The sequence below is a fragment of the Equus przewalskii genome, chromosome 29, assembly GCF_037783145.1.
Source record: "Equus przewalskii isolate Varuska chromosome 29, EquPr2, whole genome shotgun sequence".
NCBI classification, from domain to species: Eukaryota; Metazoa; Chordata; class Mammalia; order Perissodactyla; family Equidae; genus Equus; species Equus przewalskii.
In genome coordinates this window covers 40,786,977-40,797,343 of record NC_091859.1, presented here as the reverse complement: position 1 = coordinate 40,797,343, position 10,367 = coordinate 40,786,977, and the positions used below count along the sequence as shown (strand labels likewise).

The 10,367-nt window shown below is 51.8% G+C and overlaps 1 long non-coding RNA gene across 1 annotated transcript; it reads left to right on the top strand.

Annotated features, from left to right (window-relative positions):
- The first annotated feature begins 6,413 nt into the window (after window positions 1-6,413).
- LOC103557942 (uncharacterized) lies at window positions 6,414-10,160 on the top strand. Its single transcript, XR_011534510.1, has 3 exons — window positions 6,414-6,612; window positions 6,772-6,878; window positions 8,582-10,160. It is a non-coding gene; the product is annotated as an uncharacterized lncRNA (long non-coding RNA).
- The last annotated feature ends 207 nt before the right edge of the window (window positions 10,161-10,367 follow it).

Here is a 10,367-nt window from a genome sequence, read left to right as displayed (position 1 = left end):
CAGAATCCCAGGGCTGGGAGCTGCAGGTCCTTAGTGACCAGTGGGGCCAACCGCCACATCACACAGACACTTCATAGATTGAGGCCAAGAATGAGGAAGGAGCGGGTCCCTCTGTCTGTCCCTGACCACGTGGGCTTTGCCGGGGTGCGGATGGGGCAGTGCTCACAGGCCTGCCCGGACTGACTGTCCTGCACACCCACCTCACACTCAGAGCCGGGACAGAAATGAAGTTTCTGGGTGAGAGAACTGAGTCTGATGCAGGGGCACCTGGAGTGACAGTCTCCAGCCTCCTGTTCCTCACCCGGGACCCCTCCATCCTGTACCTGTCAGCCCTCCTGAGTTGCATGACCACGCTCAGGACTCATGACGGGAAGGCCAGGCTGGGGCCAGGAATTAGAGGTTCTGCTCGCAGGCCCCAGAGGAGCCATCCTGCCACCAGCCACAGGCATTCATATTCTCCTCCTGTCCACTGACACACATTCATGGTCAGCTGCTTGGGACATCGGACCTCCCTGGTGTGACCCAGATGTGGACCGGAAAGGAGCAGGGCTGAGGGCTCACCTCACTGCCGCGTGTTGACAGCAGGTGGCCTCTCCCGCTTGCTCCAGACAAAGAGAAGAAAGGACTGGGCAGGTTCCCGTGGCCTGGCTCTCAGCCCCTTGCCCAGTGCCCCTGTGGGGCCGGCCTGGACCCAGGTTCCTCACACTTCTGTCTAGCTTGGCTACAACGTTGCAGGTTCCCATTGCTCCAAGGGCTCACAGAAATCAGGAAAACACTTGACTTACTATTACCACTTATTATAAAAGGATACAACTCAGCAACGGGCAAATGGAAGAGATGCACAGGGCAGAGGGAAGACGCACAGAGCTTCCATGTTCCTTCCACCCCCTGGGAGCACCACCCTCCAGCACGTCGATGTGTCCACCAACCTGGACACTCTCTGAACCCGTCACTGAGGGGTTTTTCTGGCGGTCCCATGACATAGACATGATTGATCAAATCATTGGTCGTTGGTGATTAACTCAGTCTCCAGCCTCCCTCTCCTCCCCAGGGGTCAAGGGTGGAGCTGAAAGTTCCAACCTTCTAATCAAGCCTTGGTCTTTCTGGTGACTGGCCCCCATCCTGAAGCTGTTTAGGGATCACCGGCCATCTCATTAGCATAGAAAAGACACCCATCCCTCCAGAGATTCCAAGAGTTTTAGGAGCTGTGTGCTAGAAGCCAGATGAAAAAGAACCCAAATATTTATTTTTTATTATACCCCAGAGGGTCATTGTGAAGTCAGCCGTGATGGACAGACAGCGCGTGGGGCAGTGCCCGGCAGCACCACGCGGGCCGCTGTAACAACGTACCACAGGCTGGATGGTTTAAACTGCAGCCATTACATCTCACAGCTCTGGAGGCGGAAAGTCCAAGATCAAGGTACTGGCTGATTCTGCTCCTGATGAGGGCCCTATTCCTGGCTTGCAGACAGATGCCTTCTCACCGCGTCCTCACATGGCAGAGAGCAAGCGCTCCAGTGTCTCTTCTTCTTCTTACAGGAACAGTAATCCCACCCAGGGTCCCCGCCCTCATGAGCTCATCTAAACCTGATTACCTCCGAAACCCCACCACCAACTATCATCACATTGGGAGTTAAGGGTTCAACATATGAATTTGCAGGGAACGCACACATTCAGTACCTAACAACCACCCTGCGCCCTGGGCAGCAGGGGTCCCTGCCCCGGGTCCCCATCTCTCTCTCTGAGTCTGTCTTTCTCACACCCATGCGCCCACACATGGCCTTTCCTCTGGTTAGGATCCAGCCTCAGTTGCCAACACGTTGAGCCATAAACATCCCGCATCTTGCTCTTGCCGTTCAGGCCCCAGAGAAACATGTCTCCACATCTCTCGATTTATTTGCTCAAAAGAAAAGGTGGTGGCTTCCCCATGGCACAAAGATTTGTAGTTGTGCCCTGCTCACATCAGGCCCAGATGCTGCTTGGAAGAAGGGGGAGGACTGACATGTGGAGCATTTAGGAGAGAGAGAAGAAGAATTAACTTGTGAGATCCTTGTCAAACAGCACGGACGCAATGGGCGTTGCATAATCAAGTGGCGTTTGCCATAAGCAGCAAGCGTCCATTATCTTGCTGCCCTTTATGTCCTAATACCCGGTGCCCGTGATATAACGTGGGATAGATCGGCAGTAGCTGTCCACAAAGGCTGAGGAGCATTTTGCAATATTAAGTTTGTATTAAATTAAGCTGTTAAGCTTGTATATTCACAGGGCTGGCCATAATGCATTAAATTTCACGTCTTCTTTACTTTGCAACTTGGTTGTGAGACAGTAGAATTGCAAATCGTTTTATTTTGGTAAAAACATTTAATAAGATTTTAATTTTCAGTCCTATTAAATGGTTTGTATTTAAAACTTTTAAATAGTTTTCATAGGACATGTAGAGTGACCAGCTCGAACCAGTTGCCTGGGACTTTCCTGGGACACTGAAAGTCCTGTACCCTGGGAAAACTTTCAGTCCAGACAAGCTGGGACAGTTGGTCAACCCCAAGTCTCTTGCCCTGGGCCCTGCAAATGTCAGAGGCAGGTCTACTGGGCCCATAATAATCTTCCAGATGACATTCCCAGCCACTGTTCTTCTTATTGGACAGGAAATGGCCCAACTACTGGCCAGAGACCTATGAGAATGAGAGACCAGCTCAGGATGGAAACTGTCGACCCTCATTATTTACAGCGTCTGCGTTTGTGAATTTGCCTGCTCACTAAAGTTTACTTGTAACTCCAACGTCAATACTCACAGCTCTTTTGGGGTCGTTTATGGACATGCCTAGAGCAGGAAAAAAAAATCTGAGTTGCCCAATATGCCCATTCCCAGCTGAGGTCGAGCAGGCGACTCTGCTGTCTTGTGTCAGCTCTCCTGCTGCAAACAAGTGTCCTTCTTGTGGTCTGTTTATTTATTTCACATTTTTGTGCTTTTTGTAGGTGACTCAGCTGTTGCAAACAGCCCCCAGGAGTAGAGCTGATCTGGCGTTCCCAAGCACGAGCAGGCTGTGATGGGCCCTGCAGAGAAAAACACTTTAGATCAGCTTTGTTCAGGCACCAGTGATTGCGCTGATGGCCACGAGTTCAGCGTTAATGAATCATCAGTATATATCAAATAAGGGGTCTTTAAGCAGAAAACACACATAACATAAGGGTGTGTATGGATCAGTTGATGAAAATGTGACCAGAAGCTCATAGGAACCTAACCCTGCATTTCCTCTAAGAGCAACGATTCAGAAGTCACTAATGGAGGGTAAATGGTGACCTCATAGACCATAACTGCTGCGAGTGATGAGAGCTGACTGAATGTCACTGGACTTTCATGGAGGGGAGCAGGTGGGTGCCGTGAGCTCTAGGGTTCCTTTTTTCTGTAGAACTGGAAATACAGAGAGTGGCCCACTCTGACTGTGCTTGGCCAGCACGGGCATGCTGTGTCCAGGAGGACCCACTCGCCTCCTCCCTGCACTGCCAAGGCCCATGGCCAAATTCCAGCACCTGGGGACCGGCACTGTGGAAGGCCTTGGTTTCTCCATCAACCAGCCAGCTGCCTCCATCCTTTCACAGAAAGACAGTGCCCGCCGCAGTCCCTGCTCAGTGCCCCGGGCTCGTCTGACCCTTCCACGTGCACACACCTTGCCTGACATTTCCTGACCACCACTGATGGCCTCTGGTAGGCCACCCAGAAGAGCCCAGTGTCAGCCTCACTTTATCTTGTCGGCCCGCATCCTTGGCCCAGCTTCCCAGTTCTGGCTGTATAATTCACTCTTTTTTTTTTTTTTTCATTGTGATAAAATATACATAACATAAAATTTACCATTTTAACCATTTTTAAATGTGCAGTTCCACAGCTTTAAGTCCATTCACAATGTTGTGCAACCATCACACCATCCATCCCCAGAACTCTTTTCATCCTGCAAAACTGAAACTCCATCCCCGTTAGACAATAACTCCCCACACCCCCTCCCCCGGTCCCTGGCAACCACCATTCTGCTTTCTTCCTCTGTGAATGTGACTCCTCTAGGGACCTCATGTGAGTGGAATCACACAGTGTTTGTCCTTTTGTGACTGGCTTATTTCACTTAGCATGATGTCCTCAAGGTTCATCCATGTCCCGTGTGTCAGAATTTCCTTCCTTTTTAAGGCTGAGTACTATTCCATCGTGTGTATCGATGGGATTCAGGACATGCTACCCCAAAATAGGGCACTTGGGCATATTGAATCTTTTAAGCTGAAGGACGTGAGAAACAGCACGTGCAGGAAGGACTGTGTGACTCCCTGAAGAGGGTCATAGGACCCTCATGTGCGAGGTGCCCTCCTTGTCTGCAGAGATACAGGGACACAGAGAGGCACCTGAGCCACAGGCTTTGCTGAGCTTCCCACGGCTCAGTACACGTGTACCCTTTGTCCTGTCACGTCTTTCCGCCGCTTTCCACTCTTCAAACCAGCGTCAAAACACAGGTTGAACCTTTTCTTCAGGCCTTCATAAGGATATGCAGGGTCTCATGTCACACAAAACTTACATTAACAAATTTCTATGCCTTTCTCGTTCATCTGTCTTTTGTTAAACCTGGGACCCAGTCGAGAACTTAAAAGCGTAGAGGAAAAAGATATTTCTCCTCGCCCTCAGTATCCACCACATTGTGTTCATCCATTCTTGTGGTTCACGCCTGTGTGTCTGAATAAACAGATGTCCTGCTGCGCCCAGGCCTCGGAACCCCAGCCTCGGCTGCTGGTCCCCAGGGATGAGATCCTTCTTGGATTTGCTCTGCCCCCAAAACAGGATCCAGGGTGTGCTCTGTCATACATGCGTTCCCTACAAGGGTTCTGGCTCCTGGGGAACAGAACTGTGCCCACTGGCAGTGCCGGGAGAGCGTGGAGCCAGCACCGAAGACTTGAGCAACCACCCTTTAGGGCTAATTCACTGAGCCCTGGGAAAGTCAGACAGACACTCCCCGGCTCATGCCAGCGGCCACATCGCTGGGGACGTGCATCTCCCATCTGCCAGAGATGGTAGGCTCTCTACTGCCCAAGCAGCATGCCGCCCGGTGCGTCCTCAACAGTGTTTACTGAATGAAGGAAGGAAGGAAGACAGGCTAAAGTGGTACCCTTTCCCCATGCCTGGCTAAACACAGAAACTCCTCCAAAGTTAACCACCTTCACAGACTGACACATTTTCTTAACTCATGACCCACATTTGAACGACAAGTTCATTTCTACTGTGCTCTAGCAGCTTAGGTGCTGTGTTAGATGGGTTCTCCCAGAAGCCGACCCAGAGAGCAGGATTTGAATGCAGCCGGGAGTGTTAGGTGGGGAGCGGGCAGGGGCCGCGGGAAGTCTGTGGGCAGGTTCTACTCCACCAGGTGGGCCTCAATCCCGCTGTGTCCTCCAGGAGAAGCATCATGCCACAGGGAGGGGGCGGGAGGGAACTGAGGTGTTGGTCCTTCAACTCTCATCGGCCATTGGCCGAGGGCTGCTTCCAGGGCATCCCCGAGGTCTGCTTAGAGCTGGCTGAGCGGAGGGTGGCAGGAGCTTGCAGCTGGAAGCTTCCTTGGGGACGGAGGGCCACGAGGAGATGGGCGGGGTTCCAACACGGGGTACCAGGCATCTCTACCAGACAGGGCTCCCCCTCAAGAAGCTCAGAGCCTGGGGGAGGGGACAGGAGTCAGACACTTACAAAGGGAATGGCCCCACAGCGGGGTGGGGTCAGTGCTGTGTCCAAGGGAAGCACAGGGGTTCGGGGGTCCACCGGGTGGGGAGCTGACCTCGCCGGGCGTCTTGGAAGGCTTCCTGTATTCAGTCAGGAAGTTCACAAATATTTATGGACCATCTCCTTGGTTCCCGGTGCTGTTCTAGGAGCAGGGGATACAGCTGTGGGAATCACTGAAAAGGAACCACATGAGAACAAGCAAAGGCTGCTTATTCGGAGCCGACTGGAGCAAGGGAGTGGGCCAGCATCACTTGCACCTGACAGAGACTCCAAGGCAGACGGGAGGAGCGGGGAAGCCTCAGAGTGGAAAGAAGAGAAGGAAGGCTTCAGGGGTTGACAGACTCTCGCTCCTTAACCGAACTTTAGTCAGTCTCCCCTACGCCCTTGGACCTTGTCCTTGGGCCTTGTCATCAAGGGCAAGAATCCTGCTAAGTCAGTTTAGTGAGAACGCCCCACCCTTGATACCTGATGTCCTTGATATCTGATCAGATCCCTCATCCCCCACAGTCCCCAGGGTGTCTCAGGCCCCAGGCCGGCCTCCTTTCAGCAAGAGTCCTGTTAGGTCAGCTTAGTAAGAATCGCCTGACCATCCTAGTCATCTTCCACCCACAGACGCCTCCACTCCAATCTCCTCCTTGGCTATAAATCCCTTTTCCTTGTTGTGGTCCCTACACCTGTCGGGATAGCCCTGGATAAAGTCTGTCTGGCCGTGTTAACAAGCATCATGAGTGGCCTTTTCTGTGACAGCATGCCCTGAGCAGGCGCAATAGCAGAGCTGAGGATGGAGGCGGTGCTCGTGACCATGGAGGGGTGGGCGGGGTGGGAAGGGAGCTCAGCAGGGCAAAGGATCTGCTGGCAGAGGAGCACAGGTTGGTTGCAATTTTTCTAGATGTCAAAGAGAGCAAAGCAGGGGCAGTCCCTGACTCAGAGCTTGGTTACCTGCTAGGGGGTGGGCCTGAGGCAGGTGTATCAGTGTTAGTCAAGATGGGTGGTGAGTTCTGGAGACCAAATTCTCCTTCTTTTAACAGAAACAGTAAAGCTGCCGTTCAGGAGGCTCAGAGCCCTGGGACCCATCACAGGATTGCTCTCCTGCCCCTCATTTTCTCCACGCCCCACCAGCCTCGGCGCAGTGTTGGTGAGTGCTCTGCTTTGTAAAGCACATCTCAGACGACGGGGCACCCCCACTTTCTCTGGCTGATTCCACAACATACTGTGACCTGGGCAAGTCACCCATCCTTGCTGAGCCTCAGTGTCCGCATCTGTAAAATGGGTGTATGCTTAGCACACAGTAGGTGCCTATTCATCTCGGTGCAGAGGCCTGGGTCTCCTCAAATCTGGAATTTGGTGGGAAAACGTTGGTGATGTCTGAACGTTCTGCATCTTATTAGGTATTTAAGATTTGTGTTAAAGGCACCACCCCACCCCATTCCTGACACCCCAGTCCCACTGACGAGTGAATCCTACTTGGCATCCATGGTATGCATGTTCCGCTCAGGAACTGGTGCAGGACATTCTGGGTGGGAAGAGGGAACATCCTCAATTCAACTCTTCTGGACATTTCCCTCTTCAGAAGGGTGTTGAAAGCCATAAACCCAGTGTGGGAGAGAGGACTGTGTGAAAAACAGGGGCCTCTTTCCCCCAGCACTCTTTACACATATTCAGAGGAGGCACAGGTATTTTGGTTCCCACACACAGGAGCATGGTCATCAAAGGGGGGTCCTGATGACTCACTGCACACTTGGGATTCTGAGCTGACTTTGGAGACTGGCCGAGAGCTGTCCCTGATGCTATGGCCCCAGTGTTGTGAGTCTGTGCACAGTGTCCTTGCCTGCAGAGGGTCTGGGACTTTCTTCAAACTCCTAAAGGGGTCTGTGATCCCAAGAGCTTGAAGACGCATTGCCCAGGTCTGCGCCTTGAGGCTGACACGAAGCAGGAGCTGTGCAACATGCAGGAGCAGAGAGAGGTTGCCCGTGTGGGGCCTGGGGCCTCCCCATCCCAGAGCCCGCTCCAGTGTCTCACAGAAGCGTCTCCAATGCCCACTATCTGGCAGGACCCAGAGGTTGCCTGGGTTTTGCCCTGCAAGTCCGGGCCAGCCCCGTGCCCTCTCAGGGCCTCAGCCCCACCCCATGGGGACATTCGGAGGCTGGGCACGGTGCGGGGTTGTTGGCCATGCGGGGGCATCCCCCTTGGGAGCTGCTGCTCATTGGTACAGGTGCACAGAAAGCCCACTGCCCATGGCAGGGCCCGGATGTCATCCAGAAGATGGAGGATCCGGAGCCCGAACCTGTGAAAGAAGGAAGGGAGGGGGTCAGCAGGACAGGTACCAACTCCAGGCCTGTCTCTGGGCCAGCCAACATCCCGACCCCAGGACAGGGTGGGGTGGGGACTGGACCGGGCATCGCTGGGGTGGGGGTGGGCCTGATCAGGACCCAGGCTTCCTCACCATAGGCCTCTGCCCTGGCCAGACCTGCTCTGTGACCGGCAAGTCACACCCTTTCTGCCTTGGTCTCCCTCCTCTGTAAGTGGGGATAAGAAGACCAGAGCTGTGCACAGAGGACCCAGGGAGATGGGTGCCTGGAAGCCTAGAAGCCTGTCCAGTCTCTCCAAGCTCTGAGCCACCTCAGGCACACAAGCTTCCCTCGGCTCTGTCCTCTTGGTTTCAAGGGTCATTCTTTTTTTTTTTATTCATTGAGTTAATGTTAGGTTACAATCTTGTGAAATTTCAGTTGTACTTTAATGTTTGTCATTCATGTTGTAGGTGCACCACTTCACCCTTTGTGCCCACACCTCATCTCTCCTTTCCCCTGGTAGCCACTAATCTGTTCTCTTTGTCCACAGGTTTAAATTCCTCATATGAGTGGAGTCATACAGAGATCATCCTTCTCTATCTGGCTTATTTCACTTAACATAATTCCCTCAAGGGCCATCCATGTTGTTGCAAATGGAATGATTTTGTTCCGTTTTGCAGCTGAGTAGTATTCCATTGTATATATGTACCGCATCTTCTTTATCCATTCGTCTGTTGATGGGCGCTTAGGTTGCTTCCATGCCTTGGCTACTGTAAATAATGCTGCAATGAACATTGGGGTACATAGGACTTTTGGGATTGCTGACTTCAAGCTCTTTGGATAAATACCCAGTAGTGGGATGGCTGGGTCGTGTGGTAGTTCTATTTTTAATTTTTTGAGGAATCTCCATACTGTTTTCCATAGTGGCTGCACCAGTTTGCTTTCCCACCAGCAGTGTAGGAGGGTTCCTTTTTCTCCACAACCTCTCCAACATTTGTTACTATTAGAGTTAGATATTTTTGTCATTCTAACGGGTGTCAGGTGATATCTTAGTGTAGTTTTGATTTGCATTTCCCTGAGGATCAGCGATGATGAGCATCTTTTCATGTGCCTGTTGGCCATCAGTATATCTTCTTTGGAGAAATGTCTGTTCATGTCTCCAGCCCATTTTTTGATCGGGTTGTTTGATTTTTTGTTGTTGAGTTGTGAGAGTTCTTTATATATTATGGATATTAAGCCTTTGTCAGATACATGACTTGCAAATATTTTTTCCCAGTTAGTGGGTTGTTTTTTTGTTTCAATCCTGTTTTCATTTGCCTTGAAGAAGCTCTTTAGTCTGATGAAGTCCCACTTGTTTATTCTTTCTATTGTTTCCCTTCTCTGAGAAGACATGGTGTCCGAAAAGATCCTTTTAATACTGATGTCAAAGAGTGTACTGCCTACGTTTTCTTCCAGAAGCCTTATGGTTTCAGGTCTCACCTTTAGGTCTTTGATCCATTTTGAGTTTATTTCGGTGAATGGTGAAAAAGAATGGTCCATTTTCATTCTTTTACATGTGGCTTTCCAGTTTTCCCAGCATCGAGGGTCAGTCTCACTTGTAAAGGAAGCGAATTCATCCTTAAAACAGTTGCTTCTTAAAAATGAAGGCTTAGGAGGAGGGAGCCATTGAATACGGAGCCGCGGGGGTAATCCTTGCAGTCTGAAGGATGTGTTTCACAGCACGTCATCGTAACCTGCCGGAGCACGATGTTCGTGGTGAACTCCCCTCCATCTCCCGGGATCTGTCACGCGCAGTTCATGCCAGAAGTGACCTCCTCCATCAGACACTTGGGGCCCTGCAGCCGCAGCGGGGCGGAGGGCATGGGGGTCATGAGTTCCGGCCTCAGGGTCCTGTGGGCACCACCGCCGGCAGCGCTGGGGGATGCTGAGTCTGCCGGTTCTCCTCGGCCTTTGTTAAGGGGGGGGTGCTCTTACCCCTGCTTCTGCCTCCTCCTCTCCCCACAGTCCTCTTTCTTCAAGGGGGACCTGCTCTGTTCACTATAAATACCTACAGGTCACTTTCACCAGATGTGGGCCTTTTTTTTTAAGTAAAATTATGTGTGTTTGAATACCAACCCACATTTTGGAAACACAAATTCTAATCTTTTCAGTACAAGGTAAGCTGTTCCAGTTTTTGAAAATTGGATTTCAAGGTGGGGGAGGGGCAACAGAAGCGCTTGGGGTGCTCCCCCACAACACAGCTTCTGGGATCCCCGCCCCCACCTCCACCTGGGCCCTGCCCTGTCACCTGCCTGGCTGATGGTCAGCACTAAGATGAGCCACACAGACACAGGGAA